This window comes from Adiantum capillus-veneris, chromosome 8 (assembly GCF_014529385.1).
Source record: "Adiantum capillus-veneris isolate H3 chromosome 8, ASM1452938v2, whole genome shotgun sequence".
Taxonomy (NCBI): Eukaryota; Viridiplantae; Streptophyta; class Polypodiopsida; order Polypodiales; family Pteridaceae; genus Adiantum; species Adiantum capillus-veneris.
The window spans coordinates 36,310,883-36,324,712 of record NC_140938.1 but is presented as its reverse complement, the minus strand read 5'-3'; the positions used below and the strand labels follow the sequence as shown (position 1 = coordinate 36,324,712).

General features: G+C 41.1%; 1 pseudogene; it reads right to left on the bottom strand.

Moving 5' to 3' along the window:
• Window positions 1–414: 414 nt before the first annotated feature.
• Window positions 415–3,421, bottom strand: LOC147451967 (putative aquaporin PIP2-1; annotated as a pseudogene).
• Between the last annotated feature and the right edge of the window lie 10,409 nt (window positions 3,422–13,830).

Genomic DNA, 13,830 nt, shown 5'->3' with positions numbered 1-13,830 from the left:
CCTAGTTTTTTATCTTAATGTTGAAATCCTTTCTAAGAATGCAAATCTTAGAGGAAAAAAATTGCCAAATTTGCACAACTAGTCTCTAGTACGAGTGACTTACATCTAAACAAGCATAAGGAACTAGGGCAAACTTAGAAAGCCATCCAAGTCTCAAGCAAGACAGAAGATGGGTACGCACACTAATAGTAACGTTGTCCCAAAAAAAAAAGAAAATAGACATGGTAATAAAAAAATAAAGGTTAGTCATTTCTTATAATATTAAACAATAAATGATAAAATAACTTCAAAAGTAACTAAGGAGAAATAGTTTATTGAACTTACATGGTCATGCCAGCTCTTTTTATGGCCATAAACGACGGCCGCACCGAAGCTTCTAGCAGGATTGATGCTTGTGTCGTGGCCAGGTGTACCTTAATATATTGCAAATCCAACGGGAAGTGCATCCAACACCTGCACACATTAACCCTTGATTAACCTTACAATCAGATGCTCAAAGAAGCATAATTGTCATTTTGTAGTACCATCTCTCCAAATAGTTTGGTTTATTTATCACACAGGCCTATCATTGCCACACAAGAAATCACAAAAAAAACATGGTTTTGGTTCATTTCTTTCTGATTTCCTACAACCTCTCTTCCTAAAGCTTCTTGGTTGTTAGCATACAAAAATACAAGAACACACCCATGTTTGCAAATTAACCTGTCCATTAAACTTCCTAACACTCTCCAAACATTGTGATTTGGTTGGAAAATATGACAAGGATTAAATTTCCTAACACTATCCAAATATTTTGATTTGGTTGGGAAAATTTGACAAGGATTAAGGCTCAACTTACTGGAACATGGGAAGAACGATCATTGCGTTTGGCGCCGTCAATGGAGAAGACTGTGTATACACGGACAAATGTGCCAATGATTTTCATTGCTAATCCTGTGCCATTAGAGTAACCCGGTTGCACCACATTGGCACCACCACCAGACTGCACATAGTAAGTCTTTTGGAAAGCCTTCACAAGGCCTACGCCACATATATCACCCAAACATTGTGCCACCATGTAGAAAAATGCTTTTGGTAGGGATACCTTCCTAGCAAAAAAAAAAACCAAATGTAAATGTTAGGTTGATGTGTCCTCCTACATCCATGTAGAAGACATAAATTGTTCTCAGTCGCCAGTTTGAACATCTCTAACTTTTGATTATTCTAGCCTTAGAAAACATTAGCAAACTATTAAAGTAATATAGGAGCAAGAGGCATCGGGGAAAAAAATTGTTGTTTGAGTATATAATCATCACAAATCTCAAGTGTATTGTATACCAGCTAGTTAATGATCAATTCTTTGACAGCTAAACCACATCTAAACTAGAGGAGGAAAAGACTTTAATGCCATTGTTCTAAGAGTGCTAGTAGAAAAATAAAGAAGCCACTAATTGTAGTCCTTGCCACCAAAGTTTTCTACCAATCAATTCAATCATAGTTTAATTTCTAAATGTAAAGAAAAATGTGTCTTTCAATCTAAAGTCAATATATATTTTTTCTTTTGTCCTTAGCTAGAGCAAGGTACTAACTCGAGAGGTCCACCTCAAAATATGTGGCTATAACATGTGAATCCACCTAGAGGGTTTTTTATACTTCAAAGAGTTACAAAGTTATATGAACAAGAAGGGTTTGAAAATAGAAGTCTTAAAATAAATTACAAGTTTACAAAAGAAGAGGGAGAAATGGTATATCAATACCCCTTGAATGCAAATGCTATAAGTATTTTAGGAAGGTGGAATACACAAATCCCCCGCCCCCCCTCCAAAAACGAGGGAGTTACAGGGTAGGATACTAAGATCTAACTTGACTTACAAAAATGGTGTATCACATGGGATGCAAGGCTATCATAGAAGCAAGGGGAAAATGGCATACTATTCCTATAGACATCACAAAACTATATATTATCAGTACCTTCAACTTGCACAACATTGTCTAACTATTTCTATGTGGCCATAAAATGTTGAAGACAAAGATAAAGATATTTAAGGATCATTAAACACAAGATGCACCCCTGATGTTCCTAAAAGTATAACCTTCCTCAACTCAGAACTCAAAAGGATAAAGCACCAAATACGCACCAAATCCAAGAGGCTCCCACATCAATAGGAGAACCATCAACACAAAGGTCCAAGGCATAGTAGTCAATACTTTAAACGAGAAGTATGCCTCCTTTGTGTGCCACATGGGCACCATGTATTTGTCATATGCAAGAGTCTTTTGCAACGATGCAGATTTTGCCATAGTTGCACAAGACTATTGTTGATAGTTGGTGATTGTGTGACGTCCACTGCCTAAACCCCATGATGGAGATAGGGAAGTAGAGATCATGTTCATATCCTAGTTTTGAGAGAGAGAGAGAGCAATTTTTGGTTTTATTTCTTTATGCATCATAATAAAACAAGAACCTACTATGTTTAAGTGCAAAACGCATCATAATAGACACAAAAGAGACTTCTACAAAAGTTTTGAGTTTACGAAAGAGCAAAAGAGTCTACAAGGCATCTGGCTCTAGTAACCTTAAAAACTATGTTGACCTAATTTTTCTCAAGTAAAATCAAAAAGACGTGGAGGATTTCAAGTTTTCATTGGAGAGATATGACAAATTTCAATGCATTGTAGCTTAACACCTACAAAGTCCATTCAAAGTCCACAACACGTAAGGGGCAAGTTGCGCTCCAGAACGGATTTGTTGTCTCGATTGAGTGAGCTTAAGTTCCAGCTTTCTTCAGGGCGAAGTTACAGAAAGGTTATGCGGGAATGGGTTTGACGTCTGGATCATATTTGAGCTTGAGCCCTAATCCCAACAAAAAAGTTTCACAGAGGATTTGAGAAATCGAAGAAAATTTTTATTAGGTTGTTCCAATTGTTTTTTAAGCGAACGTGAATGAGAGAGTCGGAGAGAGAGAGAGGAGAGCAGACCTGAGATGCCAGCCGTGCAGTTAATTATAGACCAGAACGAAGATCATACCACCGACGGCCCACGCGATGCCGAGGAGGCCGACGCCACCGCAGGTCTTCGCCTCGGAGACACCGATGACGGTGGCGACTGTTATGTAGAGGAAGAGCAAGGTGGCTATGAACTCTGCTATGCACGCTCTGTAGACGGACCACATACTGGAGAACTCGCGAGAGTCTATGAAGGGAGCCGGAGCGGGGGGCGGATCATTGTAGTCTTTGTTGGCCATCCCTTCTTGCAAATTAGAAACAAGTGTGCACAATTATCTCTAGAACACTTGCTTCAGAACTCTTCTCCAGTATCACACCTCACACACACACACACATCAGCTCTATGATAAGATGAGATGTTTAAAGCAGATGCACCTGCTCATGTAAGTTGTCCTAACAAGCTAGGATCCATGGCATCCTCTCTCTCTCTCTTTAAGGTCTCTTGGGATAGTTTCCTACGACGTTAAAATTCTCTTCTTCTTCTTCTCCCCCCCCTCTCTCTCTCTCTCTCTCTCTCTCTCTCTCTCTCTCTGTTTGAAGCTGGTTGCACACGCGTGGATCCGCTTTCATTTTTTTTCTAAGGATAACCAGAGGAACACTTGCATCTACAAGACCTCTAGTGGACATTAAGCTTCCTCTTGAGACAAATTTGTGGGCTCCAAGATCGGATTACTGTAGTGATGAGCATTGCTTTGCCTCCTTTTTATTTCATTTCTCTGAACATTTAGGTTATAATACACAAAACACAAGCTTATATCTTGTTCAATGATTTAATTCCCTTAAACAAGCCAAAGCCCCGTTTTTTAATAATACACATGCATGTTTGTTGGTGTATGCATGTGTACGTAAAGCAAGCGGGAAAACACAAAGAGCCCTATAAAACTCAGATTCAATATAATTAGTCCATCAGCTAGAATGTCAAAAACTGTGATCATTTTCAGATTTGGATAGTAGAAAGCCGGTAAAAAGGTGGTATTTGTCGCACTCCGTAACGCATTGTGATGATCAGGGATGTCTCACAAAGTACAGAAATGAGCTCAATGCCCGCTCAATGTAATGGAGTGGGTGGGAGAAAGGGAATGTGTATTCAGTTCTCTCTTGTCGATTGATGTATGTGTGCACAAAAGTGTGAGTTATTGTGCTGGGTTATGTGGGTGGTCTCTCTAGTGCAAAAAGAAGCCATGTCTTGGACATTCTTATTGTATAATATAGCTTCAAAGTTTCCCGTCAACGATAGGCAGCCATGGCTCTTTTGGGGATGGTGATAGTTAATTAGATGTCTGTGTTGCAAGTGGCATCGATTTTCTGTAGGCAAGCATTCGGAGGCATATCAAATTTCCGAGCTGCATGCCCAAATGCAAAACTAAGTATTCATCGTCCTCAACTTGCACTTGAAGATCCTGTTGCAAATAGCATCAATGCAGGTTAAGAAAACATGTCCACATTCATTCAAAAGTGTGTTCTAATGAAGACCCAAAAATGAAGGTGGCATGAATGCATGAATGAATCAAGTTTTTTACTAGCCATGATTGCATGCTAACAGGTTGATTGCTCATTGATTTCAAGCGGCAAAGCGAATTGGGATTTCGATGACAAGCGCGAGTGAAGACTACCTACCGGAGATGTTGGTAGTGAGGACACTGGCATTAGGGGTGTCCTCCTTGCTCACATGAGGGACATGAGTGAGCCTATGCGGCTGGGGAAGAATGTTGAGAGTGTAGGTTTGTTGACTGTAGGGAGATGCCATAATATATAAATTGCTAGAGACTGCAAGGTCAAGAGGATGAGCTACCTACAAAATTTGCTAAGCTTTGACCCTTCATCAAGGGGCATCCTTCTTTTTATAGTACTAGTAGTTTACAAAGTAGGCCCCTCCAATTGTACTTGCTTGCACTATTGTTGCTTCTTTGGGATCATTTTGGACCTCCCATTGTTGAGATTTGGTGTTATCCACATAGATAGGAACAAATGGTGTGTGTGTGTGTGTGTGAGTGAGAGAGAGAGAGAGAGAGAGAGAGAGAGAGGCTCACAAGAAGATCTATATATTTTCTCATGTAGGAAAACGGAGTCTTTCTAACTCAATGTTTTTCATACAATGCATAACATCATGAGCTTCTGTGAGGGAGGCACCGCATACCTAGCTAGGTACGATTGGAGGCAGGAGACCACTGGCCCCCCATCGGGCCGGCGGTCCCCTGCTTCCAATCGTACCTAGCTAGGTATGTGGCGACGCCCTCACAGAAGCTCATGATGTTGAGGTAAGTCACTATGTGGGAAATATTGTGAGAATCTGTTCAAAACTTCATGTGGCTGTAGTGCATGGGTTCATTAAAATTTAACTATACCTCCAAAGCAATAGCTGAGTACTTACAAAGGTTCAATGTAAATTATGGGCGCATAAAAAAATAGTGCTTTGGTACAACTCTCTCTCTCTCTCTCTCTCTCTCTCTCTCTCTCTCTCTCTCTCTCTCTCTCTCCCTCTCTCTCTCTCTCTCTCTCTCTCTCTCTCTCTCTCTCTACCGACGCAGGTTTATGTCTCTCTGGACGAGAGTGACATAGAGAAGCTGCCCAATTATTCCAATATTCCCCGTAATGTTTCACACCGGGTCCGGGTCGATGCACGCCCACACCAAAGGTAAACACCACTTGCCTCTTTTCATATGACATGGGGAACGTTTCTTCTTGCGAGGCCTCACCTCCACACTATCTTGCACGGAGGAATCCCAAACCTCGAGCAAGAATTTCCGAGCAATCCCTAGACCGAGCAAGACAGGGCAAGGTACACTATTTAAAACCCAAAGTTAAACAAGATTTCTGAGATGATTTCAAGAAAGGAAAATGCTACTTAATCCTAGACCTCTACCCAAGGGTTAAACCACGAGCCTTATGCTAAACAAAGTAAAGCTCTTGCCACTAATACAAATCTCAAGACTAAGTAGAGAGGAGCCTGACCTTGTCTTCACTTCTTCTTCTTCTTTTTAATTCTCCTCTGTCTGTCTCACTATCGCTCTCTCTAACTCAAGATATTGTTATTTGATGTACAATCAATTGTTGTATAGATCATCATGGGGGAACTTTGGAAGAGTTCTATTGCCATGTGGGCTTAAGAAAATCCACATCATGGTATATATTGAGGTTTGCATCAACCCATCATATATAGCCCGCCACCGAAGGGGGGGATAGGGTTATTGCAGTGATTTGATAAAAGACTCACCAAGGTTGATAGTCATGATTGATGTACTGAGGACAACTTTGTGCTCGCACATGGCCTCTCCATTTCACCTACCTGTGTGTTTACTAATCATGGTTACAACCTCTCCCCTTTTGGGACACTCTCTTTGATCTCTTTTGCCTGTGTTGAAAAGCTTACTAGATTTAGAGAAATTTAGTGTGAAACCCTTGATATATTGATATATATTCAATTCACCTCTTAGTGTTGTTTCTTTTGAGTAGGAGTCTGGAATCTATAGAGCTATCTACCATAGCCTTAACCCATTTTCCTCACGCAAAGATTGACCTTGTAGAAGAGGCTCAACTATTGAGCACCTCTCTCAGAGCCCAGTGCTCCAGTGTCACTGTAGCCCTCTCTACTACTTGCTAACGGCATTGTTCCTAACAATGCCGTTAGCATCACAATATTGTGATACTAGCATCTCGCGGAAGCCACAAGAATATCCTCCCACTTCTGTGAGAAGCCCACCCATGCAAACACTTGCGCACTACCTGCAGTTGTTCGCAACGAACCTAGTAATGGTTCTCTCGATGGACCTACAGTGAGCCCACCATTTTCTTGCTGCTAACATTGGCGTCGTGGTTAAATCCGTCCAAGCAAAACCTGTTGCAGGCGCAGACACTTCGCACTGAAGCTGAGGGTGTCGCTACCTCCATTGAGGAACCTCTCTCAAATCACCCTCCTCTTGCGGTGATATCCACCCAAGCCAGGTCTGCCTCTACAGGCGATGCCAACCCGGTCAACTTGGTGGCAGTCAAAGCCAACAACGTCATTAGGGAAGCATTTATTGCTTCATTAGAAGCACTTTGCTTAACAACCGACAATGATGGTGTTTCCCACTAGGTGACAATGTGCAAACCCTGCAGATAACGCAGAAGTTGCAATCAAAGCTGTTGCACCACCCTCCCAGGCCTCTTGCTGTGGATGATAATGCTCCTGCAACTATGACCTTGCTGCTCGAGTTACTGCACCAGTCCAAGCCACACACTCTACACGAGTCCTTTAAGACGATACACACCTTCCATGCGACCTGCTTGATGGAAACAACAGAGACTTTCCAGGCACAATCCAGCAAAATGCAGGCCAAGCTCATGGAGACCCTCACCATCCTACACTCGCTACACCCAAACTTGCATCTGCTCAAGGCTACCAAAATACCTCTCTCCTTGGTGCCATAAACCAATCTCAACTAGCCCTTGGAGATCTTTACGTGTTGTAGTGCCTGCTGTGTCTCAACACAACTCCAAGCTGGCGCCAACCCCTTCTGGCTCACCCATGCCTTGCTCTTTCCACGAGGCCCTACAAGATGACATGGTTTATAGCCAGCGATACATCCTTTAGGCCATAGCGAGGTTGCACATGGCTAATTATAGCGTGTGATACTTCCTACAAGTTGACAACAAAGAGGGTGTTCTTGGTGTGGTTATTTGGGCTCTTAGTGTGCTTCTTTGGTCACTTGCATGTCAATGTGATGGATCCACCTACGAAGAAAATCGAGCAAAACTATTAGCTTCGCACACGTTGTCTTTGTAAAAGAAATTTTTTGAGCGCTCTTTCTTTGTCTCTCTTGTAAGAGGTCCGGGCATGTATGTTTTCTTGATCCCATAGGTCATATCTGACCTCTGAAGACGATTGTGAAATCTCTCTCTCTCTCTCTCTCTCTCTCTCTCTCTCTCTCTCTCTCTCTCTCTCTCTCTCTCTCTCTCTCTCTGTCTGTGAGTGTGCGCGCGCTAATGAGTAGAGATCGTGTGTTTACTTTGAGTTATGTTTAGTCTCCATTTTGTGTGTGTGAGAGAGAGAGAGAAAGAGAGACTCACCGTAGATGGGCAGGGAATAGAAGGAGGGGCGGTTTTGTTGGTAGGAGTCGCACAAGGCAGTGCCCCGCAATTTGATGCTGCAGCGGGCCTGCACCCTGCAAGGACAGTGGAGGGTGATGACAAGCAGCACAATAAGAAGAAGAGCAGGGAGATATAGCAGAGGAAGCGGAGGGCGCTGGGAAGAAGCCATTTGCAGGGTCTGCTGCAGGGTTTCGACTCCTGCAGCGGCAACATAATATAGCTGGGTGATTAGCGAGAGAGGCTGCCAACTGCACGGCTTCAAAAGCGTGCTGGTTAGGGAATCTCGTGAACTCTTGGATACGTGCATTAATGAAAGAAGAGGCGGACGTGTGGCACCAATGTGTGAGGCTTGACCTCTCAGCTTGTCCCCCAGGTCTTGTGGCTTGAGCATGCACCCTGCGAGGTTTCCCATAGCAAGATTTCCCATAAACTGCAGTAGAGTGGGTATGTTAGAGCGCACTCTCTCTGATATCATATGGGCTTGTAGTCTCGTAGCTTCACAATCTCCGAACCCGCCTCTCCCCAGACTGCTTGCCTCGCTAAATCCATTCGTCGCCCCCCTCCCCTTCTCTGTCTCTCGTTCTTTCAGAGACTTACATTTACACATCACTCACACCCACAAGGACAGATTCCTCCCACCCTCCAGAATGCATCGTGAACCTGCAAAACCTCTCTCTAGCCATCCACGTCGGCGTGGATCGCTAGAGGGAGATGATTGCACCCTGTGAAGCTGCGTATGAACATCGTCATCCACCTTTTTCCCACCCTCCAAAATGCAAATTGAACCTGGAAAAAAAATCTCTCTACCCATCCGTGCCGGCGCGGATGGCTAGAGGGAGTTCGGACTTTACACTAGGTTGGTAACCTAACAGGACATAAAAGTGTCCTTTCAGGGTTTTGAAAAAAACCTCCAAAACCATAGTAGATCCACTCATTTTGAGAAATCCTTTCATGAGGTTATAGTTCAAGGACTACTAAACATGGAAAAAGTAAGAAACTTGTAAAATTTCTCCTCTTTTGGTCACACCAAGCCTGCAAGGTTGATGGACCAGTGAATTTTCATCAAAACAGTCATTTCTTACGTTTTGTTGTATAAAACTAAGATTAGGGATTTTTGTAGGACTTGAGATAAATTCCCTATTTAACTTCAATGGGTTGGTGATCAGAACATATGATTTCTTCTCACTCACTATTTGTTGTTTTGCCAAAATAAATAGGTACAAAAAAGTAGAATTTTTACCATTCTGCAAACCTATCATCAAAGTTTCTATAGCCACGCTCAATATAAATATTATATGCATGTTTTCTTAGTTCCCTATTGTCCTTTATGTTCATAAGGAGCCATGGAGCATGTCAAAAGAATAATACATCTCTTACCAATGGGAATCTTGGGGACAAAGATGAAATGTTATATATAGCAAACATGAAAAAACTGGGTTCAACATTATGAGTTGTAGAATCCCATAGAAACTATTCAATATCTAGCCAAATTTGATCCTTATGACTAGATATGGTTACTACCTACAAAATGCATGTAGTTATCACAAGAAACTAACAATATTGAAAAAGCTATACTTGATATACTAGAATGTTTCGTTTTCTTCTATAATTGAAAAAATCAACCATCGTTGTGTACTATGCAAAATAGGGTATTAGGTGCCCCAAAACTCAAGGAATGTTAGATTTATGTTACAATATGCAACATAGAAAATAAAAAATGCATTTGGATATCATGAAATCCACCAAAAAAATCATAGAAGAGCTAAAATTGGCTAAAAAACAGGATTTGACAATTTTTGTAATTTGGGCATAACTTACAACTTTAATATTTATTTCTCCCTAGAAGCATCAGGACATGTTGAGGACTACTAAAGATAGTTCTCTAGCATTATAGACCTTACAAACATGAATTCTAGAGTGGTATAGTTGCAAAAAGTTGAAAAAAGCCAAAAACAGGACCTGTTTTTCACACAGTTTAGGTTGTGAAATGTTGTGCAAGGACAATGTTAAAGATGGAATCGATATTCCAAAAAAATGTCGAGTTTTTTTCAGATCATGAGACAATTTTCTAGATAGATAGCACCTAAAAGTACATTTTGAAACTCTTGACATAATTCAAGGAAAATGGTTACTTAACAGGACATAAAAGTGTCCCATTACCAACCTAGTGTTAAGAGCTGACTCTTGCCAAGGGGGATTCACAATAGTGGGAAAATGATCACCTTGCTAAAATGGGGTCACACTTGGGGAAAATTCTGTTGCGGGTTCTCGAACTCTCACTACTACCTTGTGAAAGTGGAAGCGGTAACTAAAGTTCACGAGTAGATTGCCTGTCCACCCCAACTTTCCTTGACTTTAACATATAGATATCTGTCAACCCCAACTTTTCTTGCATCATCTTTGCCTACCTTGGCATACTACTCGGTGCAAGATTCTCCAATTTCCAAAAGTTATGGGCACCTTTTCTAAACCCATTAGATGCAGCTTGGTTTTAGGGGAAGTAGCTATGTAGCTTCACAATCATGACTCAATGTGTGCATTCATACTGTCCGACCAAGGCAGCTTCACAGGGTGAAATCCATCTCCCCACTACCCCCATGCATGACTCAATGCGTGCATTCATACTATACATTCCCCAATACCCCAACATCAAAATTCCTTTTTCCAATAGCCTCGCATTTAGACTATTGTTGTAACGTCTAGATACAAAAGAGAACGTCAGCTTTTGAAGCAACAGATTGTTGAGATGTAGAGAGAAAGAGAGAGAGACGAGAGACAAGAGACACACCATATACGCTCCCAAAGACTGATTCATATTAAGGACAAGATACAAATATATAGGTGAGACCAAGTTCAGTAGAGTGAGCCATATATATAGCTCCAACACCCCCACTCTAACAAAGGTCTCTAGCTTTGGATGAAAAAACCCTTGGGGAGTTCAAGGGAAAACCCAAGCCCCTATACAATGTGAAAATATGAACCAGTGGTGATGATGTGAAAGTGAATTGTGCATCTATGTACAAATATTCAAGTGACTTAGATATCACAATGTGCAAATGTGGAGTGTGCATAGTGCATGATACCTAAAAGATTACAATGTCATATGTACAAAGCTATTACAATAGCAAAAAAGCTAATCTAGAAAGAGTGAGGCCAAAGCAACTCCAAGCTCCGAGCGCAAGAGGATGAAACGTGACTCATTGAGGCCTTTGGTCAAAATGTCTGCAATCATCTGGTCACTTGGACAATGTTCAACCATAATGGTTCCTTTGCGTACTTCATACCTGACATAATGATAATGGACAACAATGTGCTTTGACTTATTATGTTGAACATAGTCTTTTGCAAGACTAATAGCACTTTGGTTGTCACACCGCAAGGGTGTGCTAGAAAGAGGAGAGTGACCAATATCAACCAGCATTTGTCGAAGCCAAATCAACTCACGAGCTGCAAGTGATGCCGCAACATATTCTGACTCAGTCGTAGAAACTGCAACACAACGTTGTTTCTTGCTGGTCCAAGAAACAAGACAACCATTTATAAAGAAGCAATTTCCACTAGTAGATCGCATAGATAAATGTGAGCTTGCCCAGTCTGCATCTTTGTAACCCAAAAGAGAAAGAGATTGCATAGAATCCGATGTGAGTTGTCGTCGATAGACTAAACCAAAATCTGTAGTGCCTTTCAAGTATTTCAATACACGCTTTGTAGCAGACCAATGCTTAAGAGAAGGACATGCAAGATGTTGTCCAAGATAATTAGCAGCAAACAGAATATCAGGACGAGTGTTCATGCCAACAAACTCAAGACATCCAATCAAGTTAGCATAAGGTTGATTTGTGACAAGTTGACCGCCATTGTTAGAAGTGTTCTTCGTAGAGCTCGCAAGACAAGGTGTGTTGGTTGAATGTGCATATTCCATACCAAATTTTTGAATAGTATCTGCAATAAACTTTGACTGTCGAAGGAATAAAATACCTTTTGTACGGTTCCGTTGGATTTGAATGCCAAGACAAGAGTGAATCTCTCCAAGATCCACCATATCAAATGCAGAAGACAATAACTTTTTCACTTGCTGAAGAAATCCCAAATCATTGGAAACAAGGATCGTATCATCCACATAAAGAGCAAGAATCATAAAACTGCTACCTTGGAGTTTTATGTATAAGTTGGGGTCTGACGAGCAAGAGATGAATCCTTTAGAGGTGAGAAAAAGATCAAATTTTGTATACCAGGCTCGTGAAGCTTGTTTGAGACCATATAGTGCCTTATGGAGTTGAGCAACAAGGTCTTCTTTACCTGGAATAACAAACCCCTCTGGTTGTTCCATATAAATTTCCTCTTCCAAGTCACCATTAAGAAAAGCAGTTCGCACATCCATTTGATGAGCTTCCAAATCAAATTGAACAGCAAATGCCAATAAAACTCGAACACTTGTAATGCGAACAACTGGTGCAAAAGTCTCTTGATAATCAACACCAGCTACTTGGGAGTAACCTTTTGCAACTAAACGCGCCTTGAACTTGTCAAAAGATCCATCTACTTTTACTTTTGTCTTACACACCCACTTACATTTAATAGCTGTACGACCAGGAGGTAATTCAGTTAGTATCCATGTACCTTTAGAGATAAGAGAATCGTACTCTGCATCCATAGCCTCTTGCCATTGATCCTTTTGTGGTGAAGAGATAGCTTCATCATAAGTAACGGGATCTTTAGAAGTAGAAAAGGCATTATTAGCAATATTGTCATCATAAACATGACATGAGCCATGTTCAAAATCAATAGGCAGATCAACAAAAATATCAATATCATCATTGGAAACATTTGGAATGGATGGTTGTGAAGAGGAAAGTTGCTCTATAGGAAGAGTTTCATCTTCTGAAAGAAATGGAAAATCCTGAAGCAATGATTTAGTATCATCAAAATCATCCATGGACCATGAGCCTCCCATAAGCTGTTCGTTAAAAGTAGCATCACGATTCACAATTACTTTCTTGGAGGAAGGGTCATAGAATTTGTAGCCTTTGGAAGTGTCAGAATATCCAATAAAAATAACTTTAAGACCAGGAGAATCAATCTTTGTTCGTGTTTCTTTGGGAACATGAATATAAGCAATACATCCAAAGGATCGAAAATGAGATACAGAAGGAATGTCACCTGTCCATGCTGTGATGGGTATCTTACCAGAGGGTGCAGTAGTAGGAAGATGATTATGAGAAAATGCTGCTGTCAAAGTAGCTTTAGCCCAGTGAGCACGAGATAAGCGAGAATGAATCAGTATACATCTTACAGCATTGAGAATAGTGCGATTCTTTCGTTCACCAACACTGTTCTGTTTAGGCGAATATGGAATATTGTGTTCATGATGAATTCCATTGTCAGCACAGTAACTCACAAACTCTCGAGAAATATATTCGCCTCCATTGTCACTACGAAGCTTCTTAAGGCGACGACCAGTTTGAAGTTCCGCAGCCTTGTGGAATTGTTTGAAAACAGATAAGGCTTCAGATTTTTGTCTAAGTAGAAATACAGTCGTATACCTTGAGAAATCATCAATGAAAGTAATGAAGTAGCGATATTGTGATCTCGAAGAAGGTAGAGGTCCACATATATCAGTATGAACAAGATCCAATATGTCATGAGAATGAGTTGTATTTGAAAGAGGAAAGGGTTTATGATTGTGTTTCCCAAGAGCACAAAATTCACAAATTCCCATATGGGGATGGGCTTTAAGATCCATGCCATGAACAAGATCACGACGTTGAAGATCAA